Source organism: Grampus griseus (genome assembly GCF_964374135.1).
Source record: "Grampus griseus genome assembly, chromosome: 13".
NCBI lineage: Eukaryota > Metazoa > Chordata > Mammalia > Artiodactyla > Delphinidae > Grampus > Grampus griseus.
In genome coordinates, this window is record NC_139007.1 from 67,202,887 (window position 1) to 67,213,852 (window position 10,966).

The window sequence follows — 10,966 nt, forward strand, 5'->3', positions numbered from 1 at the left end:
CAGTATCTAGAATAGCACTTTTTCCAGAGTAGGTGCTTAATAAGTTTTTGTTGAATTAATAAGTGTTTGTTTAAAAGTCAGCAGTCCCACATATACACTACCAAATGTAAAATCGATAGCTAGGGGGAAGCAGCCGCATAGCACAGGGAGATCAGCTGGTGCTTTGTGACCACCTAGAGGGGTGGGATAGGGAGGGAGGGAGATGCAAGAGGGAACAGATATGGGGACATATGTGTATGTATAGCTGATCCACTTTGTTATAAAGCAGAAGCTAACACACCATTGTAAAGCAATTATACTCCAATAAAGATGTTTAAAAAAACAAACAATAAAAGTCAGCAGTCCCATGAACAGTTTAGCTGGTCTCCTAAGAAAGCCCAAGGCCCCAGGGGTAAATACTGATTCTCTGGCTCTTGCAATTTACGTAGAAGTTCAAGTTGGGTAATTCCAGCCTCAAAGCCTATTTTTAGACCAAAAACTCCAGAAGGATGATCCACAGAGAACCAGAGAATTTAGTTCACTTCACTAGTGTAGCACTGGCTGAGCTAAAGGAAAAACACCCCGAACTTTAATTGCTATTTGCATTTGTTAACTATTGAAAAACAAGTGCCTTCTGACTTCATTTCTTAAACCATTTCAATCAAATGTAAGTCTTTTATTGTCATTTCTTTTGATCTCACCTTTTCTTAATAGTAATCATAGCTACCAGGTATCAAATGTTTACTGTGTGCTCATTGAGATTGGTATACACATTCTCATAAAAATTTCACAATGGCCCTTAAACAGATACTATCATCCTCATTTTGTAACCTCGGAAAGGTAACCGACCTTCATAAATTCCCCCAGCTGGTCATGGAGCTGGAATTCACCCAGTTCTGTGTGACTTCAAACCAGGCTCTTAACCCCTAGGGCTACCTGCGTTTCCCACTGGCAGATGTGCATAAACTGTTGTGGAGAACATTGTGCTAAGGGATAAAATCGTTGACGATTTTTTTAATTTTTGAAATAATTTTGATGTGTAAACAATTGCTTATGCTGCATGGAATGGTGAAAAGACCAAACGTTTCTGGAACCAAATGGCCCTGAGTTCAAATCCTGCTTCACCACCAACTATCAGAGTGTCCTTGCAAAAACCACTTAACTTTTCTGAGTCTCCCTTTCCTTAAGTGTAACCATGAATATGGCAACAAACCTTCTCGGGTTTGTTACTGGAGAGTGCCTGGTCTGAAGCCTGCACAGACTAAGTGCTCTTCAAGCCTAAATTCCTTTCCTTCTAACGGATTTGCTAAATTGGCACTGTGGTGATTTTTTTAAGTGTTTAGTTCATCCTTGTAATACCATAATCACTGAATATAATGACACTGCATTCTCTATAACTACAAAGTAGAATTTATAAACTGATAAAATATGAGTTGGAAGAGGCTCTAGAGGCCATCTGTTCCCATCCTTTCCATTTCCAAGTCAAGTCCAGAGAGTTTAAAACGACCTGTTTCCAAGTTTTGACGGAAAGTTAATTGCAAAGACACAACTAGGCCTTACGTCCTCCGCCCCCCACTCCCACTATACCCCCCCCATTTTTGCCTCACATTACACAGGCATGGCAACGCATGTCACTGTCAGACAATTAAGCAGTATAAAATAACCTCAGTTTAATTGCATCCAATTAACAAGCCCAATTAGTGTTTCATATGTACACTATTAAACTAGTTGTCTGGCTTCCAAAAGAAATAAAACCTGTTTCAAATGAATGTAGCATTTTAGTGAACAAAGCTGCTTCCAATTTAAATTACCTTTCCTATCATCTTCTTTTTATGGAATTAGACCTAATCTCCATTTTAAAAGAAATACTCCCTGCGACTATGAGGATGAGAATTACTATGCTGTATTTTACGTATCAAAATTTTCTTTCTCACGGAATACATATGCTTTTCTAAGATTAGTATATGTGTGTGTTCATGTGCACACACGTGCCCATACACACATGCATGCCTACAGATCCCCAAGCAAATACAAATGAGGCTGTGTCTACATTTACCTACTGCCTAGTTTCAAAAGTCCCATCTATTTGTTAAGCTTCTGAAATTAAGTGAATCTGCCACAATGCAAATAATAAGAGCTTCAGTGAGCTCCTGCTTTCTTTTTCAGAGAAAACGAAACCACCAAATAAATCTTTGTCAAAAAAACACTGCTTTTCAAATCCACTGCAGTAGGCTATCTGTCCAGTATTGTCGTGTGTTAGGTACAATTGGGTATCAAATAAAAAGCAGCATTCTAATGAACCATGAAATGAATCATCTCTTCATTTCTTAAATATTTATACCTAAAAACACAAATACCTTGTAATTCTAAGTATAACCATTTTTATAAGTTGGTGTTTGATGGTCAGCTTTCACTATTATATTTATGAGTGTTTTCTGGAGTAAAAAGTTTTGTAGTAGCACTGTACTTGTAATGCAGCACTGTACTTAAAATTTCGTTCAGAGTGACAATCTGCCATATCTATTTGGCCATGTTTATCAAAATATTTTAATCACTCTTGTTACTATTTTATAAGGTGCTTTAAATATGTCCATTAACAGGATGAAAGAATTCCTATTGCTAGGCAGTAGTATCAATCTACTACCAAGTAGAAGTAAGAGAGTAGTTACTTCTCTTTTGGGCGTTACAGGAATTTTACTGCCTCTTAGCTACCAAGATATCCAACTCACATACCCTTTTTTAAAATTATTTATTTATTTATTTGGCTGCGCCGGGTCTTAGTTGCAGTATCCCCTATACCCTTATAATCTTTCTAAAACATACATATTATAGCAACACTCTTCTGCTCAAAAACCTTAAGTGAAATCCAGCTTTCTTAGGAGGGCTATACAGCCTCACAGGATCTGGAACCAATATGCCCTCCCAGGCTCACCTTGTTCTTTCCCTCCCGTAACTTTAACTATTCCCCACGACTCCAGATCAAATTATGCTGGGGCCCTCCCTTCCCTTTTTTTTTATTTTTGCAGTACGTGGGCCTCTCACTGTTGTGGCCTCTCCCGTTGCGGAGCACAGGCTCCGGACGCGCAGGCTCAGCGGCCATGGCTCACGGGCCCAGCCGCTCCGAGGCATGTGGGATCCTCCCGGACCGGGGCACGAACCCGCGTCCACTGCATCGGCAGGTGGACTCTCAACCACTGCGCCACCAGGGAAGCCCCTCTCCCTTCCCTTTTTGCTCACTGAAATTCTACTCAACTTTCAAAGGCCCCCAATCAAAAAAATCACATCTTCCCATAAAGATTTTCTAATCTTTCTTGTTGGAAAAAAATATGCCTTCATTTATACACTGCATTCACTTGTTTTTTGGGTTTTTTGTTTGTTTTTTTGCTGTAGCTATATGATTCCATTTATTTAACATTATTAATGTGAAGAAATTACACAGATGGAGAACAAATTAATTATTGTCTAGATTTAGGGATGGTGGGGAGAAAGGAGATGGGTATGATCTATATCCACACCTCCTCAAGGCAGCACAAGGAACATCTTTTAGTTCTGTTTCTTGATAGCAGGGTAGCTACCTGAATCTATACCTGTGGTAACAAGACATAGGAGTATACACATGCCATATAACAATATCAATTTCTTTGCTTTGGTATAATACTCTCATTCTAGAAGGCAGCCACTGGGAAAAAAACCAAGTGAAGAGTACATAGGACCTATGTCTGTAGTACTTTTATAACTTTCTGTGACTCTGTAATTAGTTCAAATAAAATCACTAGTAAGTTTTAATAAAATTTACTTAGAAGCCATACGCCTTCTCTAGACTGTAAAATTCTTGCGGTCAGGGATCTTTGTCCTTTTATTCTGTCAGTTACTCATTCTGACGCCCAGTATGACTCCACAGCTCAGGCTTGGGATTACTACATACCCTTTCTGCCACCTAAATAGAATTTTCTACATTATATAAATTTTAAAACAGGGAGAAAATAGTTAAATGATACAGCTGACAAAATGGAATATTAGTCCAAGGCTGCATAAAGGAATGCTGTATTTCAAGAACCTCTTTTTTTCTATTCTTTGCCTTCATACTCTTTTGTATGTATTACACTGATTCCTCATCATATGGAAAGTAAAAAAAATCACATCCAAATTTCTCTAAACTTTCTGATATTTGCAAAAATGTAGACAAATTATCTGGGGAATTGACTGTTTTAGTAGCTATTTAGAATCATACGGATCCAGCTCATGCAGGGCTCTAAAGACTAATCGGTTACTTCACACAGTGACCTTGGAGAGACTTTTGAATTTGCAGTTATTCATTAACTGAATCAATGATGCTGGCCAATTTGGTTAACTGGAGCCCCAAATAATTACTTTTTAAAACAAATTATTTATTCCTAAAAAAAATTATCTGCAAATAATTATACAACTAAACCCCTCAAACTAATGTCAGCACATAAAATCATAACAAATTTCCAGGGAGGTCATTTATGTGGAAGCATTGTGAAAAGACACATGCTATACATAAGCCTCCTCCAGCTTCTAGGCCCTGCCCCCCAAATTCCCTCTCCAATGATCAGTCTCTAACATGGCTAAGAGTAGGGTCATCACCTGCCCTGATGTGCCAAGGACAGTCTCCATTTATGCCAAGTTAGATAATGATTCATGTGGTCAACATGCCCACATGCTCTGGCCTCACCTTGCATTACCTCTCTTGTTATGTGCCCTCCAGCCCCACTGGCTTGCTTTCAACTCCTCAAAACACTGTATATCCCCCAACCTCAGCGCATTTGCATCGTTTCTTCTTTGTACAATTTGCTCCCTCTCCCCACCTACCTTTTTCTTCTCTTATTTATCCTGCAGTCTCAGCCCAAACATCACCTCCTCAGAGAGACCTCTTCCTCACTCCCAGACAGGGGTGGTAGACCCCTTGTTATACACTCCTTTACATTTCTTCCATAGTACTTATAACAAACCTCATGATTACTATCTGTCAGCCCCACTAGATTACAAGCTCTTTTTCTGGTCTGGGTCATCATTATACCTTTGGTGTCTAGCACAAGGCCTGACCCATAGTAAATACTGGTTGAATGAATGGACAAATAAATTGCATTGATCAAGACAACGAGGGCACCTGTCATAATACTCTGAAGAAAGGGCTAAGATTAGAAGTGACAAGTCAAAAATGCTGGACATCCCTGAGTACTTCCTGACCTTACATCCAGCCATCTTGTGACCGAAGGGGTAGGTCAAACCCTACCTGCTTTCTGCCCAGAATTGTCTTAAGGCACACAAACATCATTTCCATCGTTTCTCTCCAAAGCACTTTCTTCAAATATGTCAAATGGTCAGACTCCAAATTTGTAACTGTTAGGAAATCTAACATTATGGACACTTGTGGGATAGATCACACATCACAGTTAATACCCCACATGATGGGTAATGGGACTATATGTCAAGATTAGCAGCACATTATTTGGCCCAGGACAATAGTGACACAAAATATCAAGCAGTTCTGATTCTATTCGAAATGCAGTGTTTAAGACGGTATAGTCCTATATCTAACTTCATGCTAGTAGCCATGATCCACCTCAGAGAAACCAAAGATTGCACAGACCAAGTAAGCTGTGTCCGCTCCTTGTAAACAAAGACCTGGGTGTTGCTCCACAGGAATAGACAAAATGCTGAAATATTTTTTCCAAATTATTTAGAGCCATCTCATAGCTACAAATACTGATTTATAACCTCCTTTTTGTTAGAGTTGCCATAAATAGTATATAGAAAGCAATGCTTTTGATTGTGATCAAATATCAGGAACAGAAAATTACATCACTTACAAAATTTGCTTCAAATAAGCACAATCTTGTTTTCATAAAGTTTTCCCATTTTCCCTCCATCTTCTGTGTTCACCCACAACTTCAAACTTTGAGAAGACTCACTGGAACATTCACTATAGTTTTACTCAAGATTAATGAAGGCTCTGCCCCTGTGGTTACAGCAAAGCCACACACATGGTCTGAAGTTCCTTATGAAATCTGAAGTCCACTGAGTTGAGTTAGAAAACCGCCTCTGCTCCTTTTTATAATATCACTTAAAAAGGTGCAATACCACCAAGTTTTAGCCAAAATATGGATTCACAATGAATTCATATATAAATACATTAACCAGAAGCATATCACTGTAATTGTCAGGTGGAGATTTAAATTGTAATTGTCAGGTGGAGATTTAAATTGCAAACCATTTCTCCACCTACAGGTCTACTGCATAGACCTACAGAGAGTTCCATTGATGTTGACTATGAACCAAACATGAAAACAGTGTTTATTTGTGATAGACATAGGTGATTAGTTTGATCCACCACCATCTACCCAGTTGATCTTAGCCACATTCCCCTTATTATAATAATTACCACATCAGGTATTAAATTATCCCCTATCTTAATGGATTACACTTTCCACGCCAAATAACATTTTCTATAAGTCTTTAAAGCTACTTTCCGTATGTTGAAGCTTTCTGATTAATTTCAGCTAATTACTGATAACTCAAAAATCTAAAACCAACACAGATAGAGTACATGTTATTTGTTGTTGCTGCTTGTTGAAATAAGTCCTGCTTCAAAAAACAAAACTGGTAAATTCTTAAAGATTCTTCATTTTAGACTGAATCAGCGTAAAAGATTCAGCCTAATTTTTTGAACAGTGACAAAGGGCCAAAAGCTCAAGCAGACACATGTACCATTATTCCACAAGGAACACCTGCATACACGTAGTCTCTGTTTTGGTTTCATAGTAACAAGAACATTTGTAAACACATCTCATGTAAATGGAGCCTGATCAATCAAAAGATTCTTCCGGCTAATCTTTCAATGTAGTCAAATAGCATGATTTCATTATGTGATAATATACACATAGTAAATTCACTTTTACATTCCATGTTTAAGAGAAATATAGACATGTTTTATCTATTCTAATGGTATTTTTCCAAAGACCTCCACAAGGATCTAACCAGTTAAAAATCACTTATATCTTAATTTGTAATATCATTAATATATTACCATTCTCAACATTGTCCCCAAATCAATCTCACATCAGTTTAATCATAAATACCCTTACATAAATAAAAGCAGTCTCTAATAAAGCCAACCACATAAAATACAATCACCATCACAGAAATATAGTCGCCAACAAGCAGATTTTGTTTTATACCTGACCTATGTTCAAAGCAAGAAACTCAGACAATTTTCAAAATATTCACCATTGTAATATAACATTTTTCTGTATATAAGAAATATACTGCATTTCAAACCTAGTGGTCAAAAGGATTATGACACTTGAAGCACACTATCATTAAGGTGATGTTGGTAAATCCCATTCACCTCAAAATGAAAATGCACAGTTTTCATCTGGTACCATGACTTCTTGGTGTTCCACAGGAATTTTGTCTGAATAATGAAAATGATATGCATTTTACTCACGTGGAGGGCATTTCTGTCTTGATAAACTATTTGGCCTATATCCTAAAAATCAAAACCAATCTACTCATTACACAATTTCTTGGTTAAAATTTTGCTTTGGCACTCTTATAAGGTGAAAAAGCACAGGACATTTGCAAATTCTGATATATATATGTGATATGAATATAATATATATAATATATACTACACATAATATATATGCACATATTTTTTTAAACTTGATTTCCTCAAGGACAAATATCACCAAATATTACTATATCACTAGAGGAAATGTTTCTAATAAAGTTAAACTGCCTTTTTCTAGGAGGACAGATCATTGCAAATTTAATTAAAATGTATCTTATTAATATTTCAAGTAATTTCTGGGCTTGATTATGCACTACAGAAGAAACAACTGTACTGAAGAGAAAAATCAATAGCCCTTGACTAGGGCTCTGATGCATGCTAGAAAAACACAGTTCTCTTGTGACTTACCCAGGTCTAGCCTTTGGGGATGGGGGAGGGTACCAATATTAATTTGGAAGTAGACTGAATTATTTTTAAAATGGCAAAAAAAAAGGAAGGAGAAAAATCAGTTCAAATTTTCCACTATAATGAAAGTACCGGAAACGAGCCTTTTTATGTTCATTTTAGGCCTAAGTAACTGTGCAGAGAGTAAGGCTTTTGCAATGTCAGTTGCACACTCCGCTTCCTGTGCGAATTCTAAACCATTACAGGTGTCCTAAACCCTCCAGCGAAACCTATCTGTTATAAGGGGAATCCTCCGGTCCCCTCAAAGCCATCCCCACTGCCCCCTACCCCGCACGTATTATTGCCCATCTCCTCCGAGTGCCTTTATTAAGGACCCTCTCTCTTCTCTGCACTCCCGAGGTTAAAGTACCCACTTTTCTTCGGCGTAGCATGTAAAAGCTTTCCCATTAGAGAGGACTAGTTCCTGCGGTCCTTTTTACTTAGATGCTTTCAAGTCAGACAAGAGAAGAGCCACTTGAAGAAAACCCTCCTTCCCCCCTCCTTTTCCCCCACTGGAGCCACGTCCCTGAAGGACAACACCGAGGGACACTTCCTGACCTTCTATCCCCTCACCCAGTTTGGACCTGGAGGGCTGGGGTCCCATTTTCTCGTGTCCTCTGCTGCACTGGATGTGTTATGTAAGAGGGACAGGACACGGGAGGCACATGCGTAAAAAGCGCACCGATCTGTGATAACAGCTGGGCTGGCAGAGCAGATCTGGAGTCTCCCCCACCAAATACGACAGACACCACACACACATCCCCACCCCCATCCCCACCCCCACCCCCCGCCCAGCAGTGTTTTCCTGTCTCACCCCTACCAGTACCAGACGCTCAGAATGGAAAGGCGGGGGGAGGGGTGAAGGGAGGTGAGAGAGGAGGAGGAGCAGCGGCAGCACATCTGCTTTGATAGCAGCCGGCAGAGCCGCCGCGGCAGAGAGCCCCTCGTTAACCCCCTTCCTGTGGCTGCACCACGTCATGGAACATTCCCGGAACGGGCCAACGTTCCACCCACTTCAGGGAACAGACATAAAGGCGCAGACCCAGCTCCCCACAGTGCACAGCCCAAACACACATGTCCCTTCCCGGTCCCCGGGCAGACGCACAGAGGAACACGCATGCAAACCGCCCCCACCCGTCTCCGCGCGCCCCCGGGCAGCCCGCCGCGCGGGGAGCCGTTCTGTGGCCGGTGCACCCGCAAGCCGAGGGCGCCTCCGCCTGAACCTTCCATCGAGTCAGTCCCCTCCTTCCTCGCTTCCTTCCTTCTCTCGTTCCTTCCTTCCTTCCTCGCTCGCGAGGAGAAAGGAGTCGCCGAAATGCCAACAGCCGGCTCCTGCGCTGCGCACGCTGGGCCGCAGGCCGGCGGCCCGGCCCTCGCGCCGCCCGGCCGCCCGCCCCCGGCCAGCGCCGCGCGGCCCCCTCCCCCGCTACCTGAAGACTGGCGGCCGGCGGCCGCGGCAGCCGCAGCGGTGGCCCGGCGGTGCACGCCGGTGCACGTCCCTCATTAGTAACCAGGCACATTCCTGCCTCCAGCGCTCCCGCGCCGCCCCCCTCCTCCCCCCACCCAGGACCTTACGCAAAGCAGCGTCCCCTCATCTGCATAGCTCCTCGGCCAGGGTATTCCCCGCATTTCCCAACGCGCCGGACCCCCCTCCCGAGGTCTCCCCCATCCCCGCCCCCTCCGACCCTCACCCTCTGGACGCCCGCCCGAAGCCGGGGGCGCGCGGCGGGAGGGGCCGTGGGGTCCGGCGGAGGCGATTTCGTGTAAAGTGAAACGAGCTCCTAATGCTAAAGGAGACAGGAAAAACACCGCGCCGAGGCCACTTACCGAGCCGAGGAACCTAGATTCCCGCCGCTCTGCTCGCCCGAATGGTCTGTCCACGCACCCCAAGGCTGCACCCAGCACCCCAAAGTCGAGACGTGCAGGAATATGGTTAACTGGCCGGGAGACCCTCCAAGTTGCTCCGGGCTCCCGGGAGCTTCAACGTCCAGGACACAACTTGGCCAAGACTTGTGCCACAGTCACCGAAGATGTTCCTGTGGAGACCCTCCTCCGGCGGGGAGAGACAGCGCTCGGCGGCGCCCCGCTCGCCTCCTCTCCACCCCCTCACCTCCAGCCCACCTCCCGCCGGCCGCCAGCCTCCGGGCCGCGAGCCCCTCGGACGGCTGTCAGCTCCCGGCCGCCGCCGGGTGACAGGGGCGGGAGGAGGGCGCGACGCGGCGGCCCGAGCCCAAGCGGGCGAGGGGGATCCTCGCAGCAGCAGCGGCGGCCGCTCACCTGGAAAGTCACCGCTGAGAAGAAGGAGGAGGAGGACGGTGAGGAGGAGGAGGAAGAGGAGGGAGAGGAGGAGGGGGAGGAAACCCCCCTGGTGCCCTTGTTCTCGCTGCCGCGGCGGCCGCTCCTCGCCAAGGCTGAGCGTGTCTGGTGGGGGGTGTCTGGTAGCATTTCCTTAAGGACAGAGGGAGGGCGGGCGCGGAGGGAGGGAAGCGATCCCGACCGCCTGCCCAGGCTCCTCTTCCCTTTATTTATTTTTCTGACACGGTACGGAGATGGGCCCGGGGCAGGGGCCACCGGGCTCAGGAGGGAGCCGCGAGGCCCGGGCCGCAGTAGTCTGCGTGCGGGAGCCGCAGCGGCCGCCTCCCCTCCCGGTCTGTGGACGCACCGGGTTATTCCTGGCAGCGCCTCCCCGAACAGAAGTTACTAGGAGGAGTGCGCGGCGAGGGCGGGCGGGGGGAGAGGCGGAGGGAGGGAGGGAGGGAGGGAGGGAGGAAGAGGGAGAGACTCAGCCAGCGACGTCATCGGATCCCCCAGCGCGTCCCAGGGAGGGAGGCTGAACCAGAAAAACCAGTCTGGAGCCGGCGAACTGAGAGGGTTGAGCGGCGTGCGGGGAGACTGGGGAGGGAGGCGACCGGGAGGGCAGGGCCAGGCCCTGCCAAGGCCGCTCCGGGCGGGAAGATCGCGGCCGCGCTCCCGCTCGCTCCGGTCGGGGATCTCCCCGGAGAGCCG

General features: G+C 44.8%; 1 protein-coding gene across 3 annotated transcripts in view; it reads right to left on the minus strand.

Annotated features, from left to right (window-relative positions):
* The window catches only part of HIVEP2 (HIVEP zinc finger 2), a 192,673-nt gene extending 182,296 nt beyond the window's left edge, over positions 1 to 10,377 (minus strand). The window contains exon 1 of one of the 3 annotated variants that reach the window (XM_082668830.1): positions 10,238 to 10,377. The gene's annotated coding sequence lies outside the window, so the exon portion shown is untranslated. Of the gene's footprint in view, positions 1 to 9,787; positions 9,929 to 10,237 lie in introns of those variants that run through there. The other 2 variants (XM_082668829.1, XM_082668828.1) reach the window with 2 other exon arrangements.
* Between the last annotated feature and the right edge of the window lie 589 nt (positions 10,378 to 10,966).